General features: G+C 46.3%; 1 long non-coding RNA gene across 1 annotated transcript in view; it reads right to left on the bottom strand.

Moving 5' to 3' along the window:
• Positions 1-13953, bottom strand: part of LOC148136374 (uncharacterized) — a 28785-nt gene extending 14832 nt beyond the window's left edge. Inside the window, exons 1-2 of the long non-coding RNA XR_015754588.1 lie at positions 13893-13953; positions 10977-11306 (exon numbers count right to left, since the gene is read on the bottom strand). This is a non-coding gene — a long non-coding RNA (uncharacterized LOC148136374). The remainder of the gene's footprint in view (positions 1-10976; positions 11307-13892) is intronic.
• Positions 13954-14336: the final 383 nt, after the last annotated feature.

Genomic DNA, 14336 nt, shown 5'->3' with positions numbered 1-14336 from the left:
CAGCACCATCACTGAACTCCCACCTAGCAATATCCCGGGGATTACCGTTAACCAGAACTGGACTGACCATATAATTTCATTACCCATTCCTGTGAAGGGCTAATGCTAAAACGTCGAGTCTCCTGTACCTCAGGTGCTGCCTGACCTGTTGTGCTTTTCCAGCGTTACACTTTGATGCATATAAATTAATCGGCTATAATAATATGCCAGGGGCTAGGAATCCTGCAAAAGTAACTTACCTCATGATTTCCAAAAGCCTGTCACCCATCTAGAAGACATACACTGAATGTGTGTGTGATGAAATACCCACCGTTTGCCTGTGTTAGTGCAGCTTCACCCCTCATCCACTGACGCTCAATAGCAGCAATACCTGCCATCGACACGGTGCTCTGCAGAAATTTACCGAGGCTCCTTACAACGTACCTTTGAAGCCCGACCATCAACAAGGACAAAGGAAACAGATACATGGGACCCCCCACCATGTTCACGTTCCGATCCCAGCCGCCCACCATCCTGATTTAGGAAGTATATTGCTGTTCTTTCAGTGCCACTGTTTCAAAGACCCTCGCTAATGCACATCTACATCACATGAACTGCAACGGGTCAATGTGAAAGCTCAACACCATCTTCTCAAGGGCAACGCGAAACAGGCAAGAAATACCGTCCCAATCATATTCCATGAAGAAATTAAAATGAAAAATATTGTCCAAACATTCCAAATGCTGGACCCTGACTATTGGACTTTGTGAGCTCAGGCTGGTTGTGTCTAGGCAGTATCTTGCTTGTTCTGAACAGCTGAAGGGATATGTTGTTTGAAATAATCTGTCAGTCTTTCAGACCCATGGCCTACATACCGAGCATCACACATACACTGACATTCACATCCCACATTACTAAGCTCTAAGATAGGCAGAAGCAATTGAAAATATATCCATATCTGACTGTAACATGTTTAAACACACAGTGATATTGTTGCCACGAAAATGATTATGAATGGATATTAGCAGGGGGAAAGTGAGGACTGCAGATGTTGCAGATCAGAGTCGAAAAGTGTGGTTCTGGAAAAGCACAGCCATTCAGGCAGCATCTGAGGAACAGGAGGGTCAACTATTAGTTCACAATAGTAATACAAAGGGAAATAATTGCATATTTTCAAAGTCCTTGCATTTAATAATAATTTGGTCTTGGGTGTGGTAATGAGACTCAACGTTTCAATGCTCCTTACCGTGAGTTGGGCACTGTTTTCATCATATCGTTGTTATAAAAGTGAATGGAATAAATGGGAGGATTTTGGGCTTATTGGACAATCTAAAAGTTGGTATTATGAAAGGCTGTCGTACCTTCAGTAAAGAGACTTTGCTGTGAACGGTGAAAACAACGCTGTAAACATTTACACAGAAATTTCCAGCTCAAGTCACACACAAGGTTGTTGGGCTTGGATCATACTGGCCATCAATGGAGCTGCACAATTCTGTTTGGATATTGGATATTATAACACTGGATATGGTTTATGAGGGATTCAATGTATGATGCCATGTGCTGCAGGAGCCCATCACTTTTATAACACCTCCATTCAGGATCGGGTCCAAGGTGCAGAATTACAGAGTTTAGGGGCCATATCAGAAGAGATATACTTGCAAGACATGGTTGTTCATAGGTCATTGTTACAAATGTTGAACTGGGTCTAGACCAGCGCCATGTGCTAGTCCATTGACCAGTTTCCCCACTCACATCTCCCTGCTGTTCAGGTATGTCTCTAACCAGTCTATTGTGAGGGATTGTGTGAGTAACTGCCCAGCTCCAGTTTGGAAGCTCTCTGGACAGATTTTGGAAATGGCCAGTGTTTTGGAGGTCATGGTGAGGCCCAGTAACACTGTGTCTGAATTCAGGTTTTTTCTGAAAGTCTTTTTCAACAGCTTTGCTGCCTGCAAGATGGTGTGTTCATTCATCTGAACATCAATGAGCTGTTTACTACAGTCCCTGAATTGTGTAATAGTTAGGTGTGCGCTCTGGTATTTCAATTATAGTTCACTTCAATTGTTTACAACTGAAAAATAATGATGTTTGGTTTCTTTTAAATATGTAAGGGATGTTAACTCTTCATTATTCAAAAAGGAAAAGTGACCTGTTGTATATTTCCCAAGGACTAATCAAGCAACAGTCAGATATTGTCTATAAAGCAGGATTCTGTGAACAGGACTATATCCCAGGCAACATCACCACCCTCTCTGGTGGGGTCTGCCCCACTGGCAGCACATAGCCAGGCTGAGGGGGCAGCTCCTTGGTATATAGTCAGTATAGTGCTCGGTATTGATGATCCTATGGCTGCTAGACTGCTCTGTGGCTGGTTATGGGGGAATCAATAAAAGGGAAACCTATAATTGACCACATCATCACCGATCTGCCTGCTGCAGGTACACCACTCCATTTCATACATCGGTAAGAATGGTCACTGCACAGTCCTTATGGGGAGCAAGGGCTATCTTTACATTTTGCAGACCCACCTCACCATGATATGTAGCCCCTTGGGCAGTGAATGGCACAGTATTTAAATAGATTGAGAAACTAATAATGATGCATCCATGAAGTGTAGAGAGCCATCGGCAGGAGCAGAATCATATTCTGCACAACTCATACAGTCTGCAACCACACAGCCCAACATAACCCCCACTGTACAGTAACCATCGCGGCCCAACCTACCTCCCACTGTACAGTAACCATCAGGGCCTGACATACCTCCCACTGTACAGTAACCATCACGGCCCGACATACCTCCCACTGTACAGTAACCATCACGGTCCGACATACCTCCCACTGTACAGTAACCATCACGGCCCGACATACCCCCCACTGTACAGTAACCATCACGGCCCGACATACCTCCCACTGTACAGTAACCATCACGGCCCGACATACCTCCCACTGTACAGTAACCATCACGGTCCAACATACCTCCCACTGTACAGTAACCGTCACCGCCCGACACACCTCCCACTGTACAGTAACCGTCACGGCTCGACACACCTCCCACTGTACAGTAACCATCACGGCCTGACATACCCCCCAGTGTACTGTAACCGTCACGTTATGACACACCTCCCACTGTACAGTAACCATCACTCCCCGACATACCTCCCACTGTAAAGTAACCATCACGGCCTGACATACCTCCCACTGTACAGTAACCATCACGGTCCAACATACCTCCCACTGTACAGTAACCATCACGGCCCAACATACCTCCCACTGTACAGTAACCATCACGGCACAACACACCTCCCACTGTACAGTAACCGTCACGGCCCAACATACCTCCCACTGTACAATAACCATCACAGCCCAACATACCTCCCATTGTACAGTAACCATCAAGGCCTGACATACCCCCCACTGTACAGTAACCATCACAGCCCGACATACCCCCCACTGTACAGTAACCATCAAGGCCTGACATACCCCTCACTGTACAGTAACCATCATGGCTTGACATACCTCCCATTGTACAGTAACCATCACAGCCCGACATACCCCCCACTGTACAGTAACCATCATGGCCCGACATATCTCCCACTGTACAGTAACCATCACGGTCCAACATGCCTCCTTCTCTACGGTAACCATCAAGAGCGGAATGGTGGTTCAGTCGTTAGCTCTGCTGCCTCACAGCACCACGGACCTTGGGTGAATGTGTGGAGTTTGCACGTTCCGCCCCCCCCCCCCCCCCCCCCCGTGTCTTTGTGGGTTTCCTCCCAAAGGCAAAAGATGTGTAGGTCAGGTGAATTGGCCATGCTAAATTGCCCATAATGTTAGGTGCTTTAGTCAGAGGGAAATGGGTCTTGGTGGGTTACTCTTTGGAAGATTGGTGTGGACTGGTTGAGCCGCTGGTCCTGTTTCCACACTGTAGGGAATCTAATCTACTCTCCAAGGTTCAAGTCGGGAATATGATGGAATAATCAATTATCTGAATGAGTGCAGCTCCAACAGTACTCTAGTATGGATTTACTCGCAACAGGCAACACAGTTGTGTGGGGAAGATTCTGTCTCACAAACTTGATTGATTATTTTGAGGAAGTGAGAAAATTGATTGATGAAAGCATGGATGCTAGCCGTTTGGACCTTAGCATGGCCTTTGATAAAGTTCCTTATGGCAGGTTCATACAGAAGGTGAAGTGAACGGGATCAGCGGTCAGTTAGTAAGATGCATAGAGAACTGCTTGGTCATAGAAGACAGAGTAGTGGTGGAACAGTGTTTGTGTGACTGGAGATCTGTAAATAGATGGTGGAGTTGCAGATTGTGAGGATGATTGCCAGAGAATACAGCAGGATATAGGTCAGCTGCAGAATTGGACAGAGAAAACACAGGTGTAACTTTATTTGGACAACTGTGACGGGATGTGTTTTAGAATGTCTAATGCAGGAGAGAAGTGGATGGAAAAACTATTGGCCGCATCAACATCCAAAGAGATCTAGGTGTATAGCTCCACAGTTTCCTGAAAGTGGCAACACGGGTGGATAGGGTGATCAAGAAGACTGATGGCAAACTTGCAGACATGCATCGGAGCATGCAGTATGAAAATTAGCAGGCCATATTGCAGCTGTAGAGAAACTTAGTTTGGGCACATTGGAATATTCTGTCGAGTACTGTTTGCCACACGATGTGGAAGTGTTGGAGAGGATATGGAAAAGGTTTACCAGAGTGTTGTCTGGTTTGGAGGGTATAAGCCAGAAGGAGAAATTGAACACACGTGGTTTGTTTGCACCTGGGCATCATTGACTATGGGGCTACCTGATAGATATTTACAAAACTGTCAGAGATATAGATACAAGAACAGTTAGAGGCTTTTTCCCAGAGGAGAAATATCAATTACTAGGGGGAACCATAGGTTTTAGTTAAATTGGAGAAAGTTCAAGAGATATGATTGGTAAGTTTTTTTTTGCTTTTTCAGACAGAATGTGAAAGTGACTGGGATGCACTGATAGAGGGGAAGGAGCTAATATAGCAAGAATTAAGAGGTATCTTGGCACAGAGAAGAGAAAGCACCGAAAAGAATGACATAGAATGTGTAGAAGCAAAAACTTTCATTTGAACTTTCCAAGGGTATCATGTGTCAGTGTGGGCTTGCTGGGCGGGATGGCCTGTTCCTGTGCTGGACTGTTCTTTAAGTCAAGATTTGAGTGCAGCAGTGACGAGGTGCTGACTAAATGATGACTGATGATCAACAGCCACATTATTGTAGATCTCTCCTCATCAATTTTCACCTTCATATCCTCCCTCCCACTGTGGGGAAGCTCAATATGGAGAATTTGACATGAATGCCAGAGTTGGTAACTGGTGACTCCATCTTGCACCTTGCTCCTGCCGCCTTCTCTCTTGGACACCAACCTCTCGGGTGACAATGCACGAACAAAAACTACATGTACTCCACACCCACCAATGCTGGCATCTGTCACATGCCAGCCTCGCCCTGTATTCCCAGCACATCTCCGACCCACTGACAGTACACTTCTGTACTTCAATGCTGCAGCTCGGGGTGCACTGACAACTCTAATTATAAGGACACTGCTCAGGGATACACACACTGGTGCAAGGACACTGTGCTCAGGGACACACACCCAGATCATGGTCTGTCCTGCTGGGCTGCTCACTCCGTGTTTGTACACACTCAATGCTGCCGCAAGGACACTGTGCTCAGGGACATACGCTCAGCTCATGGACTGTCCCGCTGGTGTGCTCACTCCGTGTTTGTACACTCATTTTGAGCAGACTTGAATACTTACAGAATTATTGCCTTGCCATGCCCTGCCTTTAGCAGTGTTTCCCCTCAGCCAGAGCTACCAGACTCATCCGCCTGCTGTGTTGTCTTGGTATTTAGCACAGACACAAACACAGGATGCTTGATATCATTGTCCACAGTCAGTCACGGTGCCCAGAACAGTCAGTCAACGGGAGCCTCAGGTCCCAGTCCGGGAGCTTGGACACGGTCAGTCAGCTTATCATGGTTGTCAGGGTCAGGATCTCTCCCCTGTGAGGGGGTGAGGAGCTGAATGTTGGGAAACGCCTATCTCTCTTGGCTCTTTCTCTCCTATTGTGGGATGGTTCCTTCTGGAATGTAAAAATTAGCATGAGATATTAAGGGAGATGGAAAAGGTTGGTGCAGCTGTTAGTGCTGGTACAGCTGGGGGTAAGCTGGTGAGGTGTCCTGAATGAGTGATTAAGCAGCACAGACACCAGGCAGAGTTGGGTAGAGGGGCAGTGATGAGATTGTAGTGACTGACAGAAGGTGCTGCATTCAGTGACAGTGGGAGAACATGAGCCTTGGTGGGAGGTGGGTGCAGTAACAGAGATAGAGTGAGGGCAAGGTCACAAAATGCAGATGGTGGCACTTCCCCTGGTGGAGTGGGGAAGGTCACTGACCTTCTTCCTACTCTGCTGGGCATTCACCCAGAAGGCTGGCACCTCACTGACCCAGGGGTCAGCCTCGTACCAAGCTGGCATAGTCTGGTGTCATAGCCTTCCCTGCCAGTCTGGAGGAAGATAATGTCCCTCTCCTACACCATGTCATTCACCAGAACCTATGGGGCTTGTCCACAAAGTGAAGCCCCAGTTTTACCTCTCTGCCATGTCCAGGGCAGTTTCAGATTGACAATCTAAGAGTGTAATGTATTTTTACAAATGGCACCTGGGACAGGGAGGCCACTGCATTCTGGGATATCCAGACAGTGGGCAGCTGTTATGATGAAGGAGAAAAAGTCATTGCGTTAGTATCAGATGAGAAGAGAACCACGTGGGCAGGGAGGGTAATTAATGAGGCAGATTGGGGATGGTATCATGGGAAAATACACTTCACTTTGTGGAGAGAAATCCCCTCCATAAAACCTGACTAAAATGAGACTTGACCACATCATAAGTTGGTTTCGGCCTCTGTCTGTCTGAATCAAAATAGGGATGCAGTGTGAAATATTGGGAGCAACAAACTTGGAACGGATTCTAGATTAGTGGTGCTGGAAAAGCACAGCAGTTCAGGAAGCATCCGAGGGGCAGTAAAATCGACGTTTCAGGCAAAAGCCTTTCATCAGGAATACAGGCACAGTGCCTGAAGGGTGGATAGATAAATGACAGGAGGGCGGGGTGTGGAGAAAGTAGCATAGAGTACAATAGGTGAGTGGGGGAGGGGAGGAAGGTGACAGGTCAGGGAGGAGGAGTGGATAGGTGGAAAAGAAGATAGTCAGGTAGGACAAGTGCTGAGCAGGAAGTTTGGAAATAGGGTGAGGTCGGGGAAGGGGAAATGAGTATTTCTTTTCCACCTAACCACTCCATCCTCCTCTCCGACCTATCACCTTCATCCCTACCCCCATTCACCTATTGTACTCTATGTTACTTTCTCCCCACCCGGCCCTCTTCTCATTTATCTCTCCACCCTTCAGGCATTCTGCCTGTATTCCTGATGAAGGGCTTTTGCCCATAACGTTGATTTTACTGTTCATCGGATGCTACCTGAACTGCTGTGTTTTTCCAGCATCACTAATCCAGAATCTTGTTTCCAGCATCTGCAGTCGTCTTTTTTACCTAAACTTGGAGCAGTGAGTTATAAAGGAGATTCAAATCCTTAAAAAGGGGTAACACAATGGGCCAGACTTTTAAAAGGAGCCGGGGAAAATCCCCTGCGTTATAGTTACCTACATTATCCAATCCTCCCTGGATGCAGGCCTGGAGAATGGCTAACCCTGCAGCTTTGTTTAATGTGGAGCAAGGGACTGACTGAATAGGTCGAGGCTGGAATTCTGAGACAGTAGATAAACGTTCACTAAGGAAGTCCTAAGGACTCCAGGACAATCGATCTGGAGTTGTTCAAGGAAGATCGTGTGTAATTGATCTGACTGTGTCGGTTTGAGGCAGTAACTTGTAACTGCATGTGACTGACTTGGATTTGATGAGAGATCCCATGGCAGGCTGTTTAAAAACAGAAACTATAGGATCCTGGTGAATGGAGCAAACAACTCAGAAGTGCAAGGCAAGGCATTTGGGGACATCCACAATAGAGAGGAATGTACAATAAATGAGAGCATAAGCTGTGTGGGCAGATAAATGAAGGTAGCTGGAAACACCAATAATCTCATTAATGTAGCAAATGGCACCATTTTCTCTATCAGCCAGAAAGTCAGAGTAGGAAGCTTATGCAGGAACTGTATAAATAATGAGCTCAGTCACAGCTTGGGGATGTGTGCAGTTCTGGTCACCCATCATATGGAAAGCTGGAATTCGACTGGAGAGGGGAGAGAGGAGATTCTTCACCCTGTGACAGTGGAAGTGCAGTTATGAGGAAAGATTGGAACGGAGGATGCTGAGAGGAGATTTGATTGGAGTGCATATATTGTCAGGAGCCTGGGTAGAGAGGGAGCGAACACCTTGTTCCTGTTGGAGAGCTCAGTTACCGGTGGCGAATATTTAATATAATTGGTTGAAGTATTAGAGAAGTGGTGAGGAAAGTTGTTATTTCACCCAGAGTATGGTCGGGATCTGGGAGGCACACATGGAAGCCGAGTAGAGGCAGAAACTCTCAAACCATTTTAAAACGGCGCCGGGATCTGCACCCGAAGACCAATAGTGTCCGGGGAGACAGAACTAGGGCTTTACAAAACATTACATCTTGACCAGTGCAGACAGTGGACAGAGTCATCCCCTCTATACTGCTGTTTTCTGAAGTTTTCAAAAGGTTACCAATATCTGATGGGATCAATATCTCATAGGACACAGGCATGAGGGATGAGGGCCGAGAGGAGCAGTCTGTAAAATGATTAGCATCACAATAATACTGATCCCATCCTTTATACACAATGCTACTTCACTGTGTTGGTCTATTAATCCTTCCCGTCGAAATGGGGAAAACCTTTAATTATCCAGTTCCCAATCATGGTCACACTGCAGCCCCATCTCCATAATCCCAGCTCCATCTGATTTGGTTCACACAATTTAAAGCTAGCCTTTCACTGGCCTCGTTGAAAAGTTCCCAGCTTCATTCTTGCTCCATTGAAGGCTGCTCTCAATCAACTAAGGTTTCTCACTCTCAATTATTGCATAGCATTCTCTATCATCATCCTGAACGTTACAATAAAATGATCGCTGACCCCCAAAACGTTCCCCTACTGACAATGGATCCACTTACCCCACCTCTTCCCCAAGGACCAGGTCCAACAATACATGCTCTCTTGGGCTGGACACATACTCCTGCAGTGAGCTCTCCTCCATGTAATCCAGGAACAGTCGCCCCTCAGGACACTGCACCACCAGTAACCCAGTCAATATCTGAATAAATTAAGTTTCTCATTATAACAAATCTGTAATACTGTCATCGCTCTCAAATGACTCTGCATATTTATTCTCTCCATCCTTTCCAATGGTTGCTGGCCGACAGACTGTACCTCACAGTGTAATTATACACTTTTTGTTCTGTAGCTCCAGCCAAATTCATTCTGTCCTTGGACGGATCCTCTTTCTCTTGGACTCCTTAACTAATGCTAATCTAAACCAATGCTTCGACCTTCATCCTTTCCCTTCCCTTCTATCATTTTGGATATTTTATACCCAGCAATATTTAACATCCCGTCCTGCCATTCACTGAGCCAGCTCTCGGTGATCAGTACATCAGATTTCCACACACCAAACTGCTTCTGTAACTCCGCACACTCCCAGTGTTCAGGTCCATGCAGAGGACCTCAGATTAAGGCTTTCTTTCTCACTCCGTCTTCCACTGTTAATCGTGTTGTTGTAAATTAGTACCAACTGTATCTCCCATTATTTTGAGAATCCTGGTACTCTACTATTACTATTTCTACCTTTACTATTTCTTTTTGGATCCTAAGCACACACCAAGTTATTTTCAATCCCTCCCAAATAAACCCCGTAAGAAATTCAGTCCCAGCTCTGTCACGTTAGCCCATCCAGTTTGTACAGTTGCTGTCTTCCCCAGAACCAGTTCCAATGTCCCAGGAATCTGAAGCCCTTCCTGCTGCACCATCGTTCCAGGCACACTGTCATCTACCTAAAACTCTAAGTCCTGTTCTCACTTGGACACGGCACTGGGAGTGTTCCAGGGACTGCTACATTTGTGGACCGGCTTGCTAACCATCCACCGAGCTCCCGAAATTCTGATTCCCAGACCACTTCACCCTTCCTACCCAGGTCATTCCTACCAACATGGGCATGATCTTTTACTGCTCACTGTCCCCCAGATGAATGTCCTGCTGACACAGTGACATTCCTAACCCCACTATCCTGGAATGACAGACACGCTGACACCTTCTTCACTTCCCTGTCTCTCCTGTGACTATTGCCCCTCCTTCCTTCTCCCTCCCCTCCTGTACAATCAGGCTGCTTGTGGGGGAACAGACATGGCTCTGACTGCCCTCCCTTGAGCAGACAGCACCTTCATCAGCTTCCAAACTGGGAAATTGAATTGGGAGGGAAACACCAGGTTATGCTTGTGTTCCCTGACTGTTTCTCTCCGATTGCCTCGACCCCAGACCCTTCCTTCTTCCAGGTCGTCATGTCTGCAGGGTGATCTGCTCGGTGTGTGTGCTTTCCACTTAATCTCAGCAACACAGATGTCCAATAGTGTCTCTAGCCACTGTCTGAGCTCCATGACCCAGTGTGCATCTAAGACACGAATAGGGGCTATGACTTCCCAATTAACAGAACACATTTTTCATCTGACAAACATGTCCTAAAATGCATCTTGTCTCGAGTTACTTAATTAATTACTTAGAATGAAGTTAACATCCAGGAAATAACAATATGCTTAAATCCCTTATTCAACTGTGGCTTACTGAAGGTAATTTATTATATTGGCTCACAATTTTACTTCTCCCTCTTATTTCTGTGTTCAACCCTTATTTCAGAAGTTGAAAAAAAAATGCTAACTTATAGCAATTAACTGACAGTCGCTAATAACAGCGAATTTATCAGCCAATGAACTTACTGCATTTTCTGTGATGGCTCTTGCAGGCAAGTCCCAGCAGCAGAAAGTTATCTCTGTGACTCCCAGTGTAATCCTCCAGCTCCCATTGCACTCTGCTCCTTCACAGGGTCACTGTCTCTGTGATATCCAGGTATGACTAGGCCTCGTTCCTCAGTGCTGATTTATATCCTCTCACTTTGGTGCTTCTGTAACTCCCAGGCGTGAGTGAACCTTATGTTCCTGCTTCAAGTTACTCCCTCACATGGTCACTCCTTCTGTGACTCGGTGCTGATTTCGAGCCTCTGCTCTGCTGTTTCTCCAACTCCAAGTCCCAGTCGGTCTCGATCCTCGCTGAATAGAATAGAATAGAAGAATACAGCGCGGTACAGGCCCTTTGGCCCTCGATGTTGTGCCGATCCAAGCCCACCTAACCTACACTAGCCCACTATCCTCCATACACCTATCCAATGCCCGGTTAAATGCCCATAAAGAGGGAGAGTCCAACACTGCTACTGGCAGGGCATTCCATGAACTCACGACTCGCTGAGTAAAGAATCTACCTCTAACATCTGTCCTATACCCACCCCCCCTTAATTTAAAGCTATGCCCCCTTGTAATAGCTGACTCCATACGTGGAAAAAGATTCTCACTGTCGACCCTATCTAAACCCCTAATCATCTTGTACACCTCTATCAAGTCACCCCTAAACCTTCTTTTCTCCAATGAAAACAGCCCCGAGTGCCTCAGCCTTTCCTCATACGATCTTCCTACCATACCAGGCAACATCCTGGTAAACCTCCTCTGCACCCGTTCCAGTGCTTCCACATCCTTCCTATAGTATGGCGACCAAAACTGCACACAATACTCCAGATGCGGCCGCACCAGAGTCTTATACAACTGCAACATTACCTCAGTACTCCGGAACTCAATTCCTCTACCAACAAAAGCCAGTACGCCATATGCCTTCTTCACTGCACTATTTACCTGGGTGGCAACTTTCAAAGATTTGTGTACATGGACACCAAGATCTTTCTGGTCATCCACACTACCAAGTATCCGACCGTTAGCCCAGTACCCCATCTTTTTATTACTCTTACCAAAATGAATCACCTCACACTTAGCTACATTGAACTCCATTTGCCACCTTTCTGCCCAGTTCTGCAGCTTATCAATATCCCGCTGTAACCTGCCACATCCTTCCTCACTGTCTACCACTCCTCCGACTTTCGTATCATCCGCTAACCTGCTCACCCAACCTTCTAACCCCTCCTCCAGGTCATTTGTAAAAATGACCAACAGCAATGGTCCCAAAACAGATCCTTGCGGAACACCGCTAGTGACAGCACTCCAAAATGAACCTTTGCCATCAACTACTACCCTCTGTCTTCTTCCAGCCAGCCAACTCCTAATCCAAACCTCCAACTCACCCTCAATGCCATACCTCCGTATTTTTTGCAGTAGTCTACCATGGGGAACCTTATCAAACGCCTTACTAAAATCCATATACACCACATCTACTGCTTTCCCCTCGTCCACCTCCTTAGTCACCTTCTCAAAGAATTCAATAAGGTTTGTGAGGCACGACCTGCCCTTCACAAAACCATGCTGACTATCCTTGATCACATTATTCCTATCCAGATGTTCATAAATCCTATCCCTTACAATTCTCTCTAAGATTTTACCCACAACAGAAGTGAGACTCACCGGCCTATAGTTACTAGGGTTATCCCTACTCTCCTTCTTAAACAAGGGAACCACATTTGCTAGCCTCCAATCTTCTGGCACTACTCCTGTAGACAACGAGGACATAGAAATCAAGGCCAATGGCTCTGCAATCTCCTCCCTTGCTTCCCAGAGAATCCTAGGATAAATGCCATCAGGCCCAGGGGACTTATCTATTTTCACCCTTTCCAGAATTTCCAACACCTCTTCTCTACATACCTCAAAGCCATCCATTCCACTTAATTGTGACTCGGTACTCACATCGACAACAATGTCCTGTTCCTGAGTGAATACTGACGAAAAGTATTCATTCAGTGTCTCCCCAATCTCTTCAGCCTCCACACGCAACTTCCCACTACTATCCTTGACTGGACCTATTCCTACCCTAGTCATTCTTTTATTCCTGACATACCTATAGAAAGCCTTAGGGTTTTCCCTAATCCTACCAACTAAGGACCTTTCTTGTCCCCTCCTTGCTGCTCTTAGCTCTCTCTTCAGGTCCTTCCTGGCTACCTTGTAATTCTCAATCGCCCCAATTGAACCTTCACACCTCATCTTTACATAGGCCGCCCTCTTCCATTTAACAAGGGATTCCAATTCCTTATTAAACCACGGCTCCCTCACACGACCCTTTCCTCCCTGCCTGACGGGTACATACTTATCAAGGACACTCAATAGTTGCTCCTTGAACAAGCTCCACATATCAATTACACCCTTGCCTTGAAGCTTACTTTTCCAGGCCACACATCCTAAGTCATGCCTCACCGCATCATAATTTCCCTGCCCTTAGCTATAACTCTTGCCCTGTAGTGCACTCTTATCCCTCTCCATCACTAGAGTAAAAGTCACCGAATTGTGGTCACTGTCCCCAAAGTGCTCACCTACCTCTAATTCTAACACCTGGCCTGGTTCATTACCCAGAACCAAATCCAGTATGGCCTCACCTCTTGTTGGCCTATCTACATATTGTGTCAGGAAACCCTCCTGCACACATTGGACAAACACTGACCCATCTAACGAACTTGAGCTATAGCTTTCCCAATCAATATCAGGAAAGTTAAAGTCCCCCATAACAACCACCCTATTACTTTCACTCTTCTCTTCAATCATCCTCGCAATCCTTTCTTCTACGTTTCTAGGACTATTAGGGTGCCTGTAAAAAACTCCTAACAGGGTGACCTCACCTTTCCTATTCCTAACCTCAGCCCTAACTACCTCTGATGGCGAGTCTTCATCATGGCTGCTGATTAATATTCTCCCGCTCTGTGCTGCTCTCTCTCTCAGGGTCTCTCTCTTTGTGACTTCCAGGTAATGGTAGGCCTCAAGCCTCAGCTGAGATGTATAACATCCCATTCCGCACTGGTCCCTCACAGGATCACCGCTGTGCCTGGAAGATAGTGGAAAAGAGAAGGATTAGACAGAGCAGAGGGTGTTAACGTGATTGAGGGAGCTGTTGGGGATGGAAAAGGTTATCTGGAGAGGTAGGCAGTCCTGCAGTGTCTAAAGAAGGTTACTGGAAGATACAGGGATGGTTGTAGGCACTGAGGAGATCAAAAGAAGTAGAGAGATGGCGGCTTGTTGGTGATGGAGCCTTGTAGAGTCTAAAGGGATTTTTGTGAGCTGCTTACTGAGATGTGAAGACTTCAACAAATTCAAATT

The sequence above is a fragment of the Chiloscyllium plagiosum genome, unplaced genomic scaffold, assembly GCF_037043375.1.
Source record: "Chiloscyllium plagiosum isolate Xiang-an unplaced genomic scaffold, Cpla_swu_hap1 HiC_scaffold_46, whole genome shotgun sequence".
Lineage (NCBI taxonomy): Eukaryota > Metazoa > Chordata > Chondrichthyes > Orectolobiformes > Hemiscylliidae > Chiloscyllium > Chiloscyllium plagiosum.
Note: the sequence above shows the minus strand (reverse complement) of the source record. Positions and strands in the feature narration are given on the sequence as shown.